General features: G+C 39.6%; 1 protein-coding gene across 1 annotated transcript in view; it reads left to right on the top strand.

Annotated features, from left to right (window-relative positions):
- The window catches only part of LOC150091573 (TP53-binding protein 1-like), a 257,313-nt gene that overhangs the window by 101,366 nt on the left and 133,215 nt on the right, over positions 1 to 22,732 (top strand). The gene's annotated exons all lie outside the window — the stretch shown is intronic.

Below are 22,732 nucleotides of genomic sequence, written 5' to 3'. Positions count from 1 at the left end.
TCATTAATGAGAGCATTTTTCTCTGTGCGATTTATACAGTGCTCTTTGAAGACAATATAATTTTATTTCTTTTCCTGTGTGATTTTCTCCTCTTTCATTCACATCAAGTGGTTCTTTGCTTGCAGAAGTCAGAAGTAAGAACCCAGAAAGGGAATTCACTCTACTGACTTCAATATCGCTGGTGGCACAGCTCCTGCCTCCACGTGGCAGGGCCGGTAACCTGGGGGAAAATCCATCCCTCAGGGCTAAAAGATGCAGAAACTGATGTATTTCCACACTTAGAGCCCAAAAGCTCTCAACATGACAATGACACCGACCATAACTTCTCTCTTTCAAAGAGACTTAAAAAGGACACTAGGAAACAGGTATCTCCAGCTTTCCTCATAATACACTCTTTCGAAGCAATATGGCCTTAGTTGCTAATGCTCCTAAAAACCAAATAACAAACAACAATACACTCTTTGTCATCCCAACTTGTGAGCAAGCTCACCCCTTTCATCATCCAGAGATGCCTAGAAAATGCTGCAGGTTCACCAAAAATTGTTCAACTTCTCCAATCAGGAGATTTATTAATAGAGACATCTCACTGAAGACATTCTGAGTTACTACCACAACTTAGTTCTTTAAGTGGAATACCGATTCATGTTACCCCACACACAACACACTGAATTCTTCCACGGGAGTGAACTCCGAATGGGATCTATTAAACGTTTCTGAGGAAGAAATTGTCCAAGTGTTAAAAGATCAAAATGTGTCTCAGGCAAAATGAATTCATGATCAGAAAAGATGGCAACTTAACTCCCACACGAAACACAATCTTAATTTTCAGTTCTCCAAATCTACCGAGTTCTGTCAAAGCAGGTTACTTGAATTGCCACATTAGGCCGTATATCCCAAATCTGCTTAGATGTTATAAATGTCAAAAGTTCAGCCATTCTCAGCAAGCATGCTGTGGAGACGCTATATGTCCGAACTGCGGCTGCAAAAATCACACGCAAGCAGAATGCAAGGCTCCAACACCAGTGTCCTAATTGTAGTGGCAAGCATTCAGCTTACTCCAAAGATTGTGAACTATGGAAGATAGGAAAAAAAATACAAAATATAAAATTGAAAATAGTCTCTTACCAAGAAGCAAAAAAACAGATCAAATTAAGTATACCAAAACACACTTATGCTTCTACCATTCACAGACATGAATCAGTGGCATGTCAGACAGAAGTATCCATCTCTCCAAAAATATCAATACCAGACAGGGCTTGATCAGTACTCTTGGTCCAGCATCCATCTAAACCAAATTCAGTAGACCAAAGCAATAATATGCCACTCACAATTCCATCCCAGAGACCTCCACATTGTCATGTAGCAGAAAATTTGCAAAGATCGTATCTTGTTGAGACGAAAGAATCATACATAACAAGCATGGATACAGATGATACTGTCGGTCAAGAAGAACTGCTTGAAATACACGCAGAAGATGATATGGATGATAGCAATGAATCAGGGCATCCCACTTTTCCCAAAAAAGAAGACCCAGAGTATGACTGAAAACAGTCCCCCAAACTATAACACCATCACCTCCAGCCTGCCAAACAGTGCTGATGTTCCCATTCAAGGCACAGTTTTCTTGTGTCTCACACTGAGCATACTGGCACCTACACATCTTTCCCTCCCCCACAATAATTACACTTTCAAAGTTGGAAAGGTCTCGACACTGATCCATTCTCCTTTACAGACACTAAAAACTGATTGCCATGTGTCTGAACTACAATCTTATATCAGCCGTTCCCCACCTCAAGCCTTCACCAACATCACAGACCATTCCACTTCTATACAGTGGTGGGGATTGCTAATGCAATGCCAACTCAGTATATATATATATATATATATATCCACTATTTACAAAATATAAATTTTGTAAATAGTGGATATAAATACAGTGTAAATTTGGTTATATAGGTCCACCAAATTATTTTTACTGACAATACATAAGGTAAAAACATAATTCTCTCCAAAAAATGAGTCTAATTGAATACATATACTATGTGAAAAACATAGTATATGAGGAATCACACCATCAAGGTGTGATTCCTCACAACTACTGCTGCCTGAGTTTGCCTTTCCTTTTCAGTCAATAATAAACTGAAAAACTTGAGAAATTTAATTTTCTCAAGATTAACACCATTCCTGTAGGAGTAGAATACCTTTTTTCTTCCATTTATTGGTTATTTGTAGCATTATGATATGTGGTCATCTGTACAAACTTTATCTGTACAAACTTTACTTTTCCTTCAACTATGGTTATTAAATTTGTAGAATTCATAATTTATTATTTTCTTGACATTTTCTATAGCCTTTTTTTGCTTCATCTTTCACAGAATGCTCAAAATCCTTATTCTTCTCTCCTACAATTAGAACACAATGGTCGCTGTTTGCTATTTGAACATTCTCTCTACAAGTAATCTTTAGTATGGTAACCAGAAGAAAATCTTCCAATACAAAATACTGCTATATGTCCATACAAATCAATTAATGCATCTCATTAGAATAACAATATCCTTATCTTTATAAGAGGTCATCCATCCAATATACAACCTCCTTCTTTCAATCAGCTATCTGAAACACGGTGTCACCCAAAAATCGAGGAAGATGAATTTTGCTGGGTATGTACATGTACATCTAGGATTTTTATATGACTGAAAGTTGGCAAAATATCAAAGCTGACTGAATTTCATTATTATTGCGCATGTCTAGATGTTCTATTGATATTTGGATGAGTAATAAAACAAAGATGTACATAATTCATAAATTATTATACATTTATTCCATTAAATTTATTTTTCTTGCCTTCATTTCAGCAAAATAACTAATTATGTTGTTATAATCAAGATTTTCACATAATTTGTGTTCTATTGATAGTAATGCCAAATTAGACAACCTTTCTTGAGTCACTTGATTGTGGGCATGTTGGCTAGGTTTGGCCCAAAATTGTTGTTATAGTTCATGCTAAAGGTGTTCAGTAGGGTGAAAGGTCATGGCTTCAAGTAGGCCAGCGAAGTTCTTGTACACCCATGTTCTCAAATCAGGTCACCAGCACGTACAGTATGATAGGCTATGTAGTATGAATGATGCATTTTCTTAGATAGTTTTTATTAATTTCAATTTGGAGAAACTTTGCCTTGCTGAGGCAGTAGCAACTGGAATTGTCAATAAAATTCTTAAAGCAATACTTAGCTTCGGAAATGAACCATGAATTTTACATATCATGTTCAAACATTGTAATGGGATCGCATATAATAAATTATTATTATCGCAGAAAATATTACAAAATATTTTAATTTCATTATATAAACCATTATCACTTATATTGTGATTTTCACCATCTCTTAAAGCAATATCTAGATCCATGCAGTATTTCTTAAGTTCTTTCAAATTTTTCAGTGCTGGGATATTATAAAGAAAATAGCAGTGAGTTTCTCAATTTGTTCAAATCTCTCTTCAGTCAAGACTATACCTTGATCTATAATGGCCAAAAATAGTCTCTATAGAAATTAGTTTCAGTGTTATTTGTATGTTAATGTCATACATAGTCATGCAAACATTTTCATTTCCTTGTTCTAATGGTCGCTGAGAGAAGTTTTGCTTTTTTATTGACTTAAATTGGCATATTAATTTATTTTTTAGAGTTGCTTTATATTCCTAGTAACAATACTTTAGTTTAATTTGAATTTAGATAGAGATTTTGTAGGTTATTATTTAGTATCGGTAAGGGTATCAAATCCATGCGTTGAACAGGTTTTGCATCTCCCGTGAACGAAAAGTTTTTGATTATACTTAGCCACTTTATTGACTTAATTGTTAGATTAAATTATTTCTATAAGTAGCGTATAGACCTAGTCAAGCTCTGTGGTTTATTTTGAATTTAGATAGAGGGATTTGGAAAGTAAATAATACCTTGTGTTTGTAGGTTAACCTATTCGTAACTTGCCGCCATTTTTATATGATACAATGTGTGCACCGAACTAGATAGCGTAAGGTCTAACAGAAAACTAGGTAGCGTAAGGTTTAATGGAAACTAGATAGCGAGTATAGTAGTATCAATACATCAGTAAAATTTATTAATCTTATTAAATTTCATTGTCACTTGAATTGTACTTTAACTAAATAAATATAGCGACCTAGTTTTTACAAACTAACATCATAAATTAATACATATAAGTTGACAGGGGATAAGATTTGCCTTTAGCCAGCGGGTGGTTGGTAGGTGGAACAGACTTCCATCCCTTGTCGTGGAAGTTGATAGTCTAAATAAGTTTAAGGCTCAGCTGGACAGGTATTTCGAACGAACAGAGGGAGGAAGTGGAAGTGGTTCTTTTTTATTTATTTATTTTACTTTATTTTTTTTTTTTTGGCTGATGCTGCATAAGCTTGCTTTCTTGCATCAAATGCCTCTACTAATGCTAATGCTAATGCTAAAGAAAGTCATATAACATAACTCGGAGATAACATTCAATACCGAAATATATATATATACACACAGGGTGATTCACTACCAGTGCGACAAACTTGAAGGAGGTGTAGGGGCACAAAGACGAACCAGAATCATTTAGCATTGCAGGGTCCGAAATGCCTTTGTCATGCGGTGAGGACGTTGAACGGGAGGTCGCGTGAACAGAGATCCTGCTGGAAGTCAGCATTTGCTAACCGTTCTGTTGAAGAAACCAAGTGGCAAAGCGGCGCCTCCGTAGCCAGGTGGGAAGGAGCAGCAGTGCGTAGCACACGCTTCTTGATTAGACCGGGGTTCGAGCCCGTCACCACCAAATACGGAGGATGCGGAAAGGTCAGGGAATGACCACCGCATATTACCGGAGCAATATGGCCTTAGTTGCTAATGCTCCTAAAAACCAAACAACAACAACAACCAAGTGGCAAAAGTCCTCCGGAGTGGATAATCCACAGGCTCCAATGATTGGACGCTTTGCAGATGGTATGAACTCATTTGGTTTGTTGACAGTATCCTACATACAGTGGATTGGGAAATATCCAATCATTGGCCTACCGCCCGAGTACTTGTACTCGGATTGCCTTCTGTAAGACGTAGGACATTCTCCTCATTGTCTGGCATCCTCGTTGTTCGCTCTCGATTCATGGTACTTCTCGTAAAACAACCAGTCTCATGTAACCTTCTGTGCACACGTGCAAAAATTGTATGATGAGGAGCACGCCTGTGCGGGAAATGTTCCTGGTACAAGCGCAGATCGGCGCGCCCATTAGAGTCCGCAGCTCCATACACAAGGTGCATGTCAGCCAGTTCAACGTTTGAATACTCGTCCATCCTACTGCTTCGGGAACCGGTTCGCAAATGCTGACTTCCAGTGGGATCGCTGTTCACGCGACCTAGTAGTAGTAATAGTAGTAGTGGCATGTGATGCAAGAAAACAAATGTATGAGCTTATGCAGCATCAGCCAAAAAAAAAAATCAACCAAAAACCTCCCATTCAACGTCCTCTACCACATGACGAAGGCATTTCGGTCCCTGCAATGCTATGGGATTCCGATTCATCTTTGTGCCCCCCTACACCTCCTGCAAGTTTGTCACACTGGTAGTGAATCACCCTGTATAGTGTTATAACTGCATTGGGATATAAATTTAGGGGTATATTTTGTATTGAAATTTGATGAACTTGAATGGAAATCATGACTCAGACCAGAGCAGCAAAACAAAAGGCTGAAACTAGTGGAAGTGCTGTGGCTCATGAGAGAACTGGGGGGGGGGGGGGGCAGTTGTCCTCTGAATCACAGTCTATTGAAATGCACTGCTTGTTTCATGTTTGTGGAGCAATCAGGAATGGGACATGATATTGCCAAGGGGAATGTCTTTGTGTGTGTGTGTGTGCAATGTAAGGAGTGCAAGGAAATTTGAAGCCAACTCAGCATTGTTATGGGCTTATATGAGAGCTTGAAGGACAGGGTGAATGCCCTCGAAGGTTTTAAATTGAGGGGCCCACCAAGCTCTCAGCTGCCCACATAAATGCCAGAGCTTGCACTTAAACATCAAGCGACACAGCGGCAACAGCCAAGGCAGAATGCGCTTGTACCAAAGGAATTAGTTGATGTCGGTGACTCTATTGTCAGGGAAACTGGGAATATATTGTGCAAAAAGGATAGATGGAACAGGACCAGGGTACGTCTGCCAGGGTCAAAGGTTGATGACGTTGTAGAGCAGATATCATCTTTTAAGGGCACAAAAGGTAATATAGTTGTACACATTGGCACTAATGATATTAAGAGTAGGAGACCGGCAGAATTACTTAACAAGTACAGGTCACTGTTGAAAAAAAGCCATGAATTAGGGTTGAATTTGAAAGTGTCTGCAATTCTGCCCAGATATGATAGGAGGGAGTATATGATGAGAGCCTTCGATCAATTCAGCCCTGTAAAGATTGTGCAAGGCTCTAGGGGTAGAATTTTTCTCAGCCTGGTCTGTGCTTGTTAACAGGAGAGACTGCTTCTACAGAGATGGGATACACTTAAATAGAAAGGGGGCAAGAATATTTGCTGATGCTATCAATGCAGAGTTAGATGGGTAGGAAAACTGCTAGCTTTGGGGGGGGGGATACACGGAATAATAGATTAACAGTAGCCGCTGGCAGATGTAAAAGTGATTCTTTCACTTTTACATCTGCCCCCTACACCTCCTGCAAGTTTGTCACACTGGTAGTGAATCACCCTGTATAGTGTTTTATAACTGCATTGGGATATAAATTTAGGGGTATATTTTGTATTGAAATTTGATGAACTTGAATGGAAATCATGACTCAGACCAGAGCAGCAAAACAAAAGGCTGAAACTAGTGGAAGTGCTGTGGCTCATGAGAGAACTGGGGGGGGGGGGGGGCAGTTGTCCTCTGAATCACAGTCTATTGAAATGCACTGCTTGTTTCATGTTTGTGGAGCAATCAGGAATGGGACATGATATTGCCAAGGGGAATGTCTTTGTGTGTGTGTGTGTGCAATGTAAGGAGTGCAAGGAAATTTGAAGCCAACTCAGCATTGTTATGGGCAGTTGTCCTCTGAATCACAGTCTATTGAAATGCACTGCTTGTTTCATGTTTGTGGAGCAATCAGGAATGGGACATGATATTGCCAAGGGGAATGTCTTTGTGTGTGTGTGTGTGCAATGTAAGGAGTGCAAGGAAATTTGAAGCCAACTCAGCATTGTTATGGGCTTATATGAGAGCTTGAAGGACAGGGTGAATGCCCTCGAAGGTTTTAAATTGAGGGGCCCACCAAGCTCTCAGCTGCCCACATAAATGCCAGAGCTTGCACTTAAACATCAAGCGACACAGCGGCAACAGCCAAGGCAGAATGCGCTTGTACCAAAGGAATTAGTTGATGTCGGTGACTCTATTGTCAGGGAAACTGGGAATATATTGTGCAAAAAGGATAGATGGAACAGGACCAGGGTACGTCTGCCAGGGTCAAAGGTTGATGACGTTGTAGAGCAGATATCATCTTTTAAGGGCACAAAAGGTAATATAGTTGTACACATTGGCACTAATGATATTAAGAGTAGGAGACCGGCAGAATTACTTAACAAGTACAGGTCACTGTTGAAAAAAAGCCATGAATTAGGGTTGAATTTGAAAGTGTCTGCAATTCTGCCCAGATATGATAGGAGGGAGTATATGATGAGAGCCTTCGATCAATTCAGCCCTGTAAAGATTGTGCAAGGCTCTAGGGGTAGAATTTTTCTCAGCCTGGTCTGTGCTTGTTAACAGGAGAGACTGCTTCTACAGAGATGGGATACACTTAAATAGAAAGGGGGCAAGAATATTTGCTGATGCTATCAATGCAGAGTTAGATGGGTAGGAAAACTGCTAGCTTTGGGGGGGGGGATACACGGAATAATAGATTAACAGTAGCCGCTGGCAGATGTAAAAGTGATTCTTTCACTACTTCTATTCAAATGCAATTCAGCAGCAGCCTGGAAAGCACGGCAATGCTATTTTTTCAAGGACTGCTGGGAGTCATAGTGGAACAAGTAAATACATGTGCTGTGTTAGAGTAACTAAGAGTAGAAACAGGTGCATGTATACTTGCATGTACACCGATGCTAGGAGTATATTTAATAAATTCGATGAGCTTGAAGTGTTAGTCAAGACATCAAAGGCAGATATTGTTGGGATATCCGAGAGACGGTGTCACACAAACATAAGCAGTGCAGAACTGGAATTTGGAGAGTACAATGTGTACAGAGAGGGAGGAGGGGTTATGCTGTTAGTTAAGAAACACATAAAATCGAAGGAAGTGCATCCAATTGATGTTGGTGGACAATGCAATGTTGAGTCTGTTTGGTGTGACATAAGCACTGGGAAAGGAAAAAATGAGAGTAGGTGTGTGTGTTATAGGCCAAATGAATCTGATGAGTATAATGAGCAATTGTGCAGAGAAATAGAGTGGGCCAGTAAATCAGAGTGTCTTATAATGGGGGTTGTGGGTTAGTCACTCACACACTAGCAAGGATTTTGTGCATTTATTGGATGGTTATTTTCTACAGCAGCATGTTCGGGAGGCAACTAGAGGGAGTAATACTCTTGACCTGATTATCAATAGTGATTCTTCATGCATCAAGGATCTGCAGATAAAAGAACAACTACGTGGGAGTGATCAAAGTGTGTTGAAGTGGGATTTACTCAAAGAGGTAACTACTATCATGGGTAAAGAGAAGGGTTATTGCTTTCATAAAGGCAACTACGATGGTTTAAGACAGTATTTGAATTCTATACAATGGAACCAACTGATAATGTTACCAACAGCAAATTCAAAATGGGGAGCATTCCAAGAATAAATCTTGAAGGCTACTAGGCTTTTCATACCAACAAAGAAATATTATTCAAGATTTAGTCCTAAATGGATGTCAGATGAAATAATTAGACATGTGACAAAGAAGAATAGGAGGGAGTATATGATGAGAGCCCTGTCAATCAATTCGGCCCTGGAAAGATTGTGCAGGGCTCAAGGGGTAGAATTTTTTTCAGCCTGGTCTGTACTTGTTAACAGGAGAGACTGCTTCTACAGGGATGGGATACACTTAAATAGAAAGGGTGCAAGAATGTTTGCTGATGCTATCGAGGCAATGTTAGGTGGGTCGGAAAACTGCTAGATTGGGGGGATACAAGGACTAATAGATTAACAGTAGCCACTGGCAGAGGTGAAAGTGATTCTTGCACTGCTTTTATTGGAATGAGCCGCAGCCTGGAAAATAAGATGCAGGATATTTCAGAGACTGCTGGGAATCATTGGGGTACAAGTAAACACATGGGTTGTGTTAGGGTAGCTAAGAAAAAGAACAGGTGCATGTATACTTGTGTGTACACCAATGCTAGGAGTTTAGTAAATAAATTTGATGAATTTGAGGTGTTGCTCAAAACATCAAAGGCAGATATTGTGGGGATTTCAGAGACGTGGTGTCACACAGATATAAGAAATGCAGAACTGGAATTTGGGGAGTACAATGTCTACAGAAAGGATAGACAGGATAGGAAGGGAGGAGGGGTTATGCTATTAGTTAAAAAACACATAAAATCCAAGGAAGTGAAGCCAGTCGACATCGCTGGACAGTGCAGTGTCGAGTCAGTTTGGTGTGACATAAGCATTGGGAGATCAAAATTGAGAGTAGGAGTGTGCTATAGGCCTAATGACTCTGATGAGTATAATAAGAAACTGTTCGGAGAAATAGAGTGGGCCAGTAAATCAGAGAGTCTTATAATGGGGGATTTTAATTTCCCAGATATTGACTGGAATTTGGGGGCTGGTCACTCACACAGTAGCAAGGCTTTTGTGGATTTATTGGATGATTGTTTTCTACATCAGCATGTTCGGGAGGCAACTAGAGGGAGTAATACTCTTGATTTGATTATCAGTAGTGATTCTTCATGCATTAAGAATCTGCAGATAAATGAACCACTTGGTGGCAGTGATCACAGTGTGCTGAAGTGGGAGTTACTCAAAGAGGTAACTACCATTAGGGGTAAAGGGAAGGGGTATTGCTTTCGAAAAGGTGACTACAATGGACTGAGACAGTATTTAAATTCTATACAGTGGGATCAACTGATGATATTGCCAACAGCAAATTCAAAATGGGAAGCATTCAAAGAACTTATCGTGGAAGCTACTAGGCTTTACATACCAACTAAGAAAATATTGTTCAAGGTTTAGGCCTAAATGGTTGTCAGATGAACTAATGAGGCATATGGCAGAGAAGAAAAATGCATGGGATACATACAAATTAACACGTGACACGGACGCCTATGATAGATACAAGTTGATCTGTAACCAAGTTACAAAGGAGGTTAGGCAGGCGAAGGCAGATTACGAGAGATCCTTGGCAAGGGATGCGAAGAAAAACAGCAAAGAGTTCTTTACTTATGTAAACTCTAGAAGGAAGGGGATGAATCAGATTGGTCCACTTGAGATCGATGGGTCAACTGTTGATGACCCTGCTCGGGTAGCTAACAAACTAAATGAATATTTTGCATCGACATTCACACATGAGGAGTTATTCAGCGAGGGGAATGCCAGAGGTGTATTCAACTCTAGCAGTAAGCTAGAGAATCTTGTAATAACTGAGAGCAAAGTGGAGGAGAAATTGTTGAAGATAAACACAAGAAAGGCACCTGGGGTGGATGGGATCTATCCAGTTATATTAAAGGAGGCAGCAAAGGAGGTAAGCAAACCCTTAGCCATAATTATGAGAGCTTCCTTGGACTCAGGGGAGGTACCCATTGACTGGAGATGTGCAAATGTGACCCCAATTCACAAAGGGGGATCAAAGGCTGACACAAGTAATTATAGACCTGTGAGTTTAACTTCTGTTCCCGGAAAATTAATGGAGGCACTGGTGAAAGAAGCACTGCAGGATCATCTAGACAAGACTTCAGTTATAGCTAGGACACAGCATGGTTTTGTTAAGGGGAAGTCTTGCCTGACCAATTTGATTGGATACTATGATGCAGTCACAAAAGAACTGGATGCAGGGAATAACTTTGATATTATATACTTGGATCTTAGAAAGGCTTTTGATACTGTTGCACATGGAAGACTGCTGCACAAATTGGAGCAGTGTGGCATTGGAGGCAAGTTGCTGCTATGGATAAAGGGGTGGTTGAGGGGGAGAAGACAGAGAGTGGTAATCAATGGACACTGCTCATCGTGGACTAATGTTATTAGTGGAGTCCCTCAGGGTTCAGTATTGGGGCCTTTATTGTTTTCTGTATTTATAAATGATATTGATGATGGTATATCAGGCTTAATGTCCAAGTTTGCAGACGATACGAAGGTTGGCAGGGTTGTCAAGGACACTACTGACACTATGCTGCTGCAACAGGATTTGGAAAGGTTGAGCAGATGGGCTTCGAGGTGGCAAATGAAGTTTAACATTGACAAATGTAAAGTACTACATATGGGAAACAGCAACCCCAGAGCAACGTATCAACTCTGTGGTACTACACTGACAGTGGTAGAGAATGAAAAGGGACCTGGGGGTGGTGGTGCAGGAAGATATGAAGTTCTCTGAGCAGTGCAGACGAGCTGCAAGAGTAGCTCATGGTGTATTGTCAATGATATATAGGAATTTTTCTAGCAGGGATAAGGAGGTGATTATTCCCTTGTATAAGGCAATGGTCAGGCCACACCTAGAGTACTGTATACAGGCCTGGAGGCCTCATTTCAGGAAGGATGTAGAGCTGCTGGAATGAGTACAGAGAAGGGCAACTAGATTCGTGAATGGGACAAAGGGGTTCTCTTACGAAGAAAGGCTTAAGTTTTGCAAATTACAGTGTCTGGAAACTAGGCACCAGCGGGGTGATCTGATAGAAGTGTACAAAGCCTTGAATGGTTTGAGCATGCTCAATGCTGATGGGATTCTTCCTCTAGCTCAGAAAAATCACCTGAGAGGGCATAAATTCAAATTGAGGAAAGACAGATGTAGGATAGATGTGCGGAAATTTGCCTTTAGCCAGCGGGTGGTTGGGGGGTGGAACAGACTTCCATCCCTTGTCGTGGAAGTTGATAGCCTAAATAAGTTTAAGGCTCAGCTGGACAGGTATTTCGAACGAACAGAGGGGTGAAGTGGAAGTGGTTATTTTTATTTATTTATGTTACTTTTTTTTTTTTTTTTTTTTTTGGCTGATGCTGCATAAGCTTGCTTTCTTCCATCAAATGCCTCTACTAATGCTAATGCTAAAAGAAAAATGCATGGGATACATATAAAATAACAGGTGACACAGAAGCCTATGATAGATATAAGCTGTTCTGTAACCAAGTTACAAAGGAGGTTAGGCAGGAGAAGCCAGATTACGAGATATCTTTGTAAAGGATGCAAAGAAAAACAGCAAAGAGTTCTTTACTTATGTACACTCTAGAAGGAAGGGGATGAATCAGATTGGTCCACTTGATATCAATGGTTCAACTGTTGATGATCCTGCTCAGGTAGCTAACAAACTAAATGAATATTTTGCATCTACATTCACGCATGAGGAGTAATTCAGGGAGGGGAATGCCAGAGGTGTATTTAACTCTGGCAGAAAGCTAGATAGTAAAGTGGAGCTAGATAGTAATAACTGAGAGTAAAGTGGAGGAGAAATTGTTGAAGATAAACATAAGAAAGGCATCTGGGGTGGATGGGATCTATCCAGTTATATTAAAGGAGCCGGCAGAGAAAGTAAAAAAACCCTTAGCCATAATTATGAGAGCTTCCCTGGACTCAGGGGAGGTACCCATGGACTGGAGATGTGCAAATGTGACCCCAATCCCCAAACGGAGACACAGGTAATTACAGACCTGTTAGTTTAACTTCTGTTCCAGGGAAATTAAGGGAGGCACTGGATAAAGAAGCATCACAGGATCATCTAGACAAGACTTCAGTTATAACTCGGACACAGCATGGATTTGTTAAGGGGAAGTCTTGTCTGACTAACTTGATTGGACACTATGATATAGTTACAAAGGAACTGCATGCAAAAAATAGCTTTGATATCATATATTTGGATCTTAGAAAGGCCTTTGATACTGTTGCACATTTAAAACTGCTGCACAAATTGGGAAGTGTGGCATTGGCGGCAAATTGCTGCTATGGATAAAGGGATGGTTGAGTGGAAGACAAAGAGTGGTAATCAAAGGACACTGCTCTTTGTGGACTAATGTTATTAGTGGAGTCCCTCAGCATTCATTGTTGGGTCCATTGTTGTTTTCTGTATTTATAAATGATATTGATGATGGTATATCAGGCTTAATGTCCAAGTTTGTAGATGATATTAAGGTTGGCAGAGTTGTTAAGGAAACTAATGACGGTACGCTGCTGCAACAGAATCTAGAAAAGTTGAGCAGATGGGCTGTGAAAGGTGGCAAATGAAGTTTAACATTGACAAATGTAATGTACTACATATGGGAAGCAGTAATCCCAGAGAAACGTATCAACTCTGTGGTACCACACTGACGGTGATAGAGAATGAAAAGGACCTGGGTATAATTGTGCAGGCAGATATGAAGTTTACTGAGCAATGCAGACGGTTTGCAAGAGTAGCTCAAGGTGTCTTGTCAATGATATACAAGAATTTTTCTAACAGGGATAAGGAGAGCATTAGCATTAGTAGAGGCATATGATGCAAGAAAGCAAACTTATACAGCATCAGCCAAAAAAAAAAAAAAAACTTCCACTTCACCCCTCCATTCGTTCGAAATACCTGTCGAACTGAGCCTTAAATTTATTTAGGCTATCAACTTCCACAACAAGGGATGGAAGTCTATTCCACCAACCAACTACCCGCTGGCTAAAGGCAAATTTCTGCACATCTATCCTACATCTGTCTTTCCTCAATTTGAATTTATGCCCTCTCAGGTGATTTTTGTGAGCAAGAGGCAGAATCCCATCAGCATTGAGCATGCTCAAACCATTCGAGGCTTTATATACCTCTATCAGATCATCCTGCTGGTGCCTAGTCTCCAGACAGTATAATTTGCAAAATTTAAGCCTTTCTTCATAAGAGCAACCCATTGTTCCATTCACTAATCTTGTTGCCTTCTCTATACTCGTTCCAGCAGCACTACATTCCTTCTTGAAATGAGGCCTCCAGATCTGTGTACAGTACTCAAGTTGTGGTCTGACCATTGCCTTATATAAGGGAATAATCACCTCCTTATTCCTGTTAGAAAAATTCCTGTACGTTGATAAGACACCATGAGCTACTCTTGCAGCCCGTCTGCACTGCTCAGAGAACTTCATATCTGCCTGCACAATTACTCCCAGGTTCTTTTCATTCTCTACCACTGTCAGTGTAGTACCACAGAGTTGATACGTTGCTCTGGGGTTGCTGTTTCCCATAAAAGAACTTTACATTGGTCAATGTTAAACTTCATTTGCCACCTCTAAGCCCATCTGCTCAACATTTCCAGATCCTGTTGCAGCAGCATAGCGTCAGTAGTGTCTTTAACAACCCTGCCAACCTTTGTATCATCTGCAAACTTGGACATTAAGCTTGATATACCATCATCAATATTATTTATAAATACAGAATACAATAATGGACGCAACACTGAAATCTGAGGGACTCCACTAATAACATTAGTCCACAATGAGCAGTGTCCATTGATTACCACTCTCTGTCTTCTCCCCCTCAACCACCCCTTTATCCATAACAGCAATTTGCCTCCAATGCCACACTGCTCCAATTTGTGCAGCAGTCTTCCATGTGCAACAGTATCAAAAGCCTTTCTAAGATCCAAGTAAAAAAAAAAAAGTAAAGTGCAGCCATTATCAACCCACTGCAGGGTGGAAGCCTCCTCAACAATTCATGCTGAGGGAAATGGACCATAATCTGCCACGCTGGTCCAGTGCAGGTTGGCAGATCGACCGTATTCAGCAGTCAGGGTCTTGAACCCCGGTCTACTCAAAGAGCGTGTACTACTGCACTCCCACTCGGCTACGGAGGCCAGTATATAATATCAAAGTTATTCCCTGCATTCCAGTTCTTTTGTGACTGCATCATACTATCCAATAAAATTGGTCAGGCAAGACTTCCCCTTAACAAAACCATGCTGTGTCCAAGCTATAACTGACGTCTTGTCTAGATGATCCTGCAGTGCTTCTTTAACCAGTGCCTCCATTAATTTTCTTGGAACAGAAGTTAAACTCGCAGTCTATAATTACTTGTGTCAGCCTTTGATCCTCCTTTGTGAATTGGGGTCACATTTGCACATCTCCAGTCTATGGGTACCTCCCCTGAGTCCAAGGAGGCTCTCATAATTATGGCTGAGGGTTTGCTTACTTCCTTTGCTGCTTCCTTTAATATAACTGGAATGATCCCATCCACCACAGGTGCCTTTCTTGTGTTTATCTTCAACAATTTCTCCTTGACTTGACTTGGCGCCTCCGTAGCCAGGTGGGATGGAGGAGCAGTGCGAAGGACACACTTCTTGATTAGACCGAGGTTCGAGCCCGTCACCACCAAATACGGAGGATGCAGAAAGGTCAGGGAATGACCACCGCATATCCCGCATGGCCTTAGTTGCTAATGCTCCTAAAAACCAAATAACAAACAAACAAACCTCCACTTGACTCTCAGTTATTACAAGATTATCTAGCTTACTGCCAGAGTTGAATACACCCCTGGCATTCCCCTCGCTGAATAACTCCTCATGTGTGAATGTCGTTGCAAAATATTCATTTAGTTTGTTAGCTACCTGAGCAGGATCATCAGCAGTTGAACCATCGATATCAAGTGGACCAATCTGATTCATCCTCTTCCTTCTAGAGTTTACGTAAATAAAGAACTCTTTGCTGTTTTTCTTTGTATCCCTTGCCAAAGTTTTCTCGTAATCTGCCTTCGCCTGCCTAACCTCCTTTGTAACTTGGTTACAGATCAACTAATATCTATCATAGGTTTCCGTGTCACATGTTAATTTATATGTATCCCATGCATTTTTCTTCTCTGCCATATGTCTCATTAGTTCATCTGACATCCATTTAGGCCTAAACCTTTAGCAATATTTCTTAGTTGGTATATAAAGCCTAGTAGCTTCCAAGATAAGTTCTTTGAATGCTTCCCATTTTGAATTTGCTGTTGGTAATATCAACAGTTGGTCCCACTGTATAGAATTTAAATACTGGCTCAGACCATCGTAGTCGCCTTTATGAAAGCAATAACCCTTCCCTTTACCCCTGATGATAGTTACCTCTTTGACTAAATCCCACTTCACCACACTGTGATCACTGCCACCTAGTGGTTCCTCTATCTGCAGATTCTTAATGCATGAAGAATCACTACTGATAATTAAATCAAGAGTATTACTTCCTCTAGTTGCCTCCCGAACATTCTGATGTAGAAAACAATCATTCAATAAAAAAATGAAAGCCTTGCTAGTGTGTGAGTGACCAACCCATAAATTCCAGTCAATATCTGGGAAATTAAAATCCCCCATTATAAGACTCTCTGATTTACTGCCCCACTCTACAATTTCTTATTGTACTCATCAGAGTCATTGGGCCTACAGCACATTTCTACTCTCAATTTTGATCTCCCAATGCTTATGTCACACCAAACTGACTCGATACTGCACTGCGATGTCCAGCGATGTCGACTGGCTTCACTTCCTTCGATTTTATGTGTTTCTTAACTAATAACTAGATAGTATGAATCAGAGCTGAAATACTCAATATGTTCTACGTTGATAATAATATTAGTAAATTAATAAGAGGAGTTTACCTCAATATAGTACGTGGAACACTTCCGTATGATACCCTCCAGAAGTTAAAACGGAAAAAACGAAAAAATCGACAACTTACCGGTACATTAAAGTAAAATATAAATAATTAAAGTAAAATATAAATAATTAAATAATCAATTTAACACAATTCAAAATCAATTCAAAACAATTAAAATTCAAATTAACGCAATTAAAGAATTGCGTTAATAATTGCGTTAATTTGAATTTTAATTGTTTTGAATTGATTTTGAATTGTGTTAAATTGATTATTTAATTATTTATATTTTACTTTAATTATTTATATTTTACTTTAATGTACCGGTAAGTTGTCGATTTTTTCGTTTTTTCCGTTTTAACTTCTGGAGGGTATCATACGGAAGTGTTCCACGTACTATATTGAGGTAAACTCCTCTTATTAATTTACTAATATTAACTAATAACATAACCCCTCCTCCCTTCCTATCCTGTCTATCCTTTCTGTATCCGTTGTACTCCCCAAATTCCAGTTCTGCATTCCCTATATCTGTGTGACACCACGTCTCTGATATCCCAACAATATCCACTTTTGATGCTTTGAGCAATACCTCAAATTCATCAAATTTATTTACCAAACTCCTAGCATTGGTGTACACGCAAGTATACATGCACCTGTTCTTTTTCTTAGCTACCCTAACACAACCCATGTGTTTACTTGTACCGCAATGACTCCCAGCAGTCTCTGAAATATCCTCCATCCAGGCTTCTGCTCATTCCAATAGAAGCAGTGCAAGAATCACTTTCACTTCTGCCAGTGGCTACTGTTATTCTATTAGTCCTTGTATCCTCCAAAGCTAGCAGTTTTCCGACCCACCTAACACTGCCTCGATAGGATCAGCAAATACTCTTGCAGCCTTTCTATTTAAGTGTATCCCATCCCTGTGGAAGCAGTCCCTTCTCTTAACAAGTAAAATAAAATAAAAATAAATTTTCTGTTTATACTCCTGCACGATAACCAAGTCAGTAGAGTTTACAATAAATCGTCAATACAAATATTTATCGTATTTATTAGTCACGAGCTTGAACCCCGGTCACTCAAGGAACGCGTGCTATGCACTCTCGCTCCTGACCACTCGGCTATGTCAGGCCTTAAGTACAGACCGGGCTGAAAAAAGACCAGACTAAGTACAGACCAGGCTGAAAAAAATTCTACCCCTTGAGCCTTGCACAATCTTTTCAGGGCCGAATTGATCGACAAGGCTCTCATCATATACTCCCTCCTATTCTGTCTTGGCAGAATTGCAGACACTTTAAAATTCAACCCTAATTCACGTTTTTTTTTCAACAGTGACCTGTACTTGTTAAGTAATTAAACTTAACAAGTACAGGTCATTAGTGCCAACATGTACAACTATATCACCATTTGTGCCCTTGAAAGATTATATACGCTCTACAACGTCATCAACCTTTGCCCCTGGCAGATCTACCCTGGTCCTGTTCCACCTATCCTTTTTACAAAGCATGTTCCCCCATTTCCCTGACAATAGAGTCACCAACAACTACTAGTTCCTGTGGGACCAGCGCATTCTGTCTTAATGGTTGCCACTGTGTTGCGTGATGACCAAGTGCAAGCTCTGGCGCTGATGTGGGCAGCTGAGGGCTTGATGGGCCCTTACTTTAGATCCTTCGAGGGCATCCACCCTGTCCTTCAACCTCTCATATAGGCCCATAACAATGCTGAGTTGTTGCCTGATTTCGTTACACTCCTTGCATCGCGCACACAAAGAGACATCCCCCATGGCAATATCATGTCCCGCACCCGATTGCTCCACAATTTGTTATCCCCGTGTATAAAACAATGGTCAGGCCACACCTTGAATACTGTACATAGGTCTGAAGGCCTCATTTTAAGAAGGATTTAGAGCTATTGGAATAAGTACAGAGAAAGGCAACAAGATTAGTGAACAGAACAAAGGGTTGATATTACAAAGAAAGGCTTAAGTTTTGAAAATTACGCTATCTGGAGACTAGGTGCCTGCGAGGTGATCTGATAGAGGTGTATAAAGCCTTGAATGGTTTGAGCATGCTCAATGCTGATGGGAGTCTTCCTCTTGCTCAGAATAATCACCTGATAGGGCATAAATTCAAATTGAGGAAAGACGGTTATAGAGTAGATGTGCAAACATTTGCCTTTAGCCAGTGGGTGGTTGATTGCTGTAAGAAACTTCCATCTGTCATTGTAGAAGTTGATAGCTTAAATAGATTGAAGGCAGAACTTAACAAGGATTTGGATCGAGGGTGAAATAAGGGTTTTTTTTTTTTTTTTTTTTTTTGGTTGATGCCGTATAATGCTAATACTAATTTCCTTATATTTTATTGGAATGTGACTTTTGTTGCATATTTCATATGCAGTTTTGTTCTATTTGAAAAACCAATTTCTCCAAAATGTTTTAAAATATCTTTTCAATTCTTTTAAAAGTGAACTACCCAAGCTTAAATCTTTTTGGGTTTTTGCAAGCTTTTGCTGATATTGTTAATAGCAAGCAATGCCTCATACCAAATAACTATGGATAGCGCAAATTCAAAATTAATTTTACTTTTGATTTGCTCTTTATTTGAGGATCTTCTGTTGTTTTGCTTAACTCTTCTAGTGCATCTAGAAGATCATCTTCTATATCCTAGTGCATCTTATATCTTGTCTAAATTAAATCTGATTGTTTTAACAGCATTTATTCGGCATTCCCATCATGTGTCCAAGAGTGGTTGTAAGGTCAGAATTGATATGTTTCATCAAGATGTTCCATTTTATAGGCAGATCCAGAAAATATTGTATATAATCTTTATATTGTTCCAAAGAATGTCATTGCTATCAGCTCGGTTGATCCCATATCTCAGTAACAAATTCAGTTTCTAGTTTTCATTTCTTTATTCCGTTCAGTATAAGGTGATATTTGCTTGGTTGCATATGTTGTTATTAACAATTATGTTATTTATTTATTATTATTTTTTTTTTGGTAGTTGTTGGTGCATAGGCTTCTGTGGCCATAATGCACCTCCCTAGGTTTTTGTAGTACTTTGATCCAAGCCCGAGGCGGGAATCGAACCTGCACCCTTTGCCAGGCAGGTACTTTACCCACCCGGCTAGCCTAGTCAGCTACAATTATGTTATGTGATTTGATTCTGAATATTTGGTTTTTTTATCTCCTATTTTATAAATAAATTTTTTTCTGTTTGTGATATGCCGGGCCTATGGCAGGGGCAACCGCTTGCCTAGGTCTAAGAGCAGTACTGGCGGTCTGTATCTTAATTTTTTCAGAGACTCTTTCCAGAGTTTGCAATATCATCAATCGCAGTTTTATGTCTCCAAAAATACTAGTCATAATGGTGGGAAAAGCATATAATGGTATATACATTAATATAATATTAGGGAATTAGAGTTGTAATGATGTGAAAAAACCTTGTTGGTTGTGTGGAATTAAATCATATGTGCACTGCAGATTATGCCTGCTCAGATTATCAAACAACCTCCTCCATAGCAGTCTCTTTTCTGATATTTATGGACTAGTTTTAAGTTCTTTTCCTCTCTAGCTCTTCCCCCCCCCCTCCTTCCTGATGAGTGTGTGTGTGTTTTGGATTAAACTGTACTTCGGATTATTGAACTGTTATTCTTGATTCCATATAACGTGACACCATTTAAAATGGGCCCTCTCTGCAATGAGGTGAGAGTAATAGTAGTGCCATGTGATGCAAGAAAGCAAGTGTATGAGCTTATACAGCATGAGCCAAAGAAAAAAAAAAAAAAAAATCATCACACCATTCTCTCCAAATGGCTCTGTCCAGTTCCTCCTTAAGTTTATTTAACCTATCAACTTCCACAACAACAGATGGAAGTTTGTTCCAGCAATTGACCACCCGCTGGAAAAAGGCAAATTTCCGCACATCTATTCTACATCTGTCTTTTCTTAATTTGAATTTATGTCCCCTTAGGTTCGTAATCTGAACAAGTGGAAAGATCCCATGAGAATTCAGCGTGCTCGACCCATTCAAGGCCTTATACACCTCAATCAGATCACCACACAAGTGCCTAGTCTCCAGCCACTGCAATTTGCAGAACTTAAGCCTCTCTTAACAAACCCATGCTGAGTCTGAATTATTGCTGCAGTCCTGTCTAGTTGATCCTGCAATGCATCTTTAACCAGTGACTCCATTATTTTACCCAGAACAGAAGTTAAACTAACTGGTCTGTAATTACTCGTGTTGCCCTTCGATCCCCCTTTGTGAATTGGGGATACATTTGCACATTTCCAGTCTGTGGGCTCCTCCCCTGAGTCCAAGGAGGCTCTAATAATTATGGCTAAGGGTTTGCTTAGTTGCTTTGCCGTCTCCTTTAATATAACTGGATAGATCCCATCCACCCCAGGTGCCTTTCTTAGAAACTTCAACAGTTTCTCCTCCACTTTGCTCTCGGTTATTACAAAATCATTAAGCACCCTGCTACAATTTGATAACCTTCTGCCATTTTCAAATCTTAGTAACTCTTCATGTGGGAATCTAGATGCAAAATACTCATTCATTTTGTTTGCTATCTGAGCAGGATCATCAACAGTCGAACCATTGATATCAAGTGGACCAATCAGATTCACCCCCTTCCTTTTAGAGTTTATATAAGTAAAGAAATCCTTGCTGTTTTTCTTAGCATCCTTTGCTAAAGATTTCTCGTAATCTGCCTTCACCTGCCTAACCTCCTTTGTGACCTGATTACAGACTAGCTTATATCTGCCATAGGCTTCTGAGTCACTTGATAATTTATATGCATCCCGTGCATTTTTCTTCTCTGTCACGAGTCTCATTAGTTCATTTGACAACCATTTAGGCCTGAATCTTGAACAGTATTTCTTAGTTGGAATAAAAAGCCTGATAGCCTCCAAGATTACTTCCTTGAATGCTTCCCTTTTAGAATTTGCTGTTGGTAACATCATCAGTTGGTCCCACTGTATAGAATTTAAAACTGTCTGAGACCACTGTAGTCACCTTTACGGAAGCAAAAACCCTTCCCTTTACCCCTGATGGTAATTATATCTTTAAGTAAATCGCACATCAGTACACTGTGATCACTGCCACTTAGTGGTTCCTTTATCTGCTAATTCTTAATACACGAGTGATCACAGTTTATAACCAGATCAAGAGTATTACCTTCTCTGGTTGACTCTCGAGCATGCTGCTGCAGAAAACTATCATCCAATAATTCCACAAAAGTCTTACTAGTGTGCGAGTGACTAACCCACAAGTTCCAGTCAATATCTGGGAAGTTAAAATTTCCCATTATAAGACATTCTGATTTACTAGCCAACTCTATTTCTCTGTACAATTGTTCATTGTACTCATTCTAGTCATTAAGCCTATAACACACTCCTACTCTTATTTTTGCTTTTGCAGTGCTTATGTCACAGCAAACTGACTCAACAGTGCACTGTTCATCTATATCAACTGGATGCACTTCTTTTGATTTTATGTTTTTCTGAATTAATAGCATGACAACTCCTCATTTCCTGTCTTGTCTATCCTTTCTATACATATTGTACTACCCAAATTCCAAAGGAGAAAAGGCTTCCTTTTCTTTTCTTTTCTTTTTACGTCAAAAATAGTTTATTCTGTGCTAAGAAATCTTGCTGATGTAAAAGCTGTTGCTTTTTTTGATTAAGATATAGGAAATATTAACTGTTGCTTATATCTTATAACCTTTGAGCCAATATATGAGTTTTTTTCCAAACAAGTCCCTGTACTTTTTTCAGAATTAAAACAATTGTAATAGTCATATTTTAAGGATATCTACACTATAATGCAAAGAACTAACAGACAACTGCATGTTTCAAAGAATATTTTATTGGTACAATATTAATGTCAGCCCACCTTTGTCGTTAATTACACATTGTATCCAAACTAATTTTTGAATAGGAGATGGTATTTTCCTTCAGAACAGCAGATTGTGTGCATGT

Source organism: Mastigoproctus giganteus, chromosome 1 (genome assembly GCF_048544385.1).
Source record: "Mastigoproctus giganteus isolate SK-2022 chromosome 1, ASM4854438v1, whole genome shotgun sequence".
Taxonomy (NCBI): Eukaryota; Metazoa; Arthropoda; class Arachnida; order Uropygi; family Thelyphonidae; genus Mastigoproctus; species Mastigoproctus giganteus.
The sequence above is the reverse complement of the archived record's forward strand: the minus strand, read 5'-3'. Positions and strand labels throughout refer to the sequence as shown.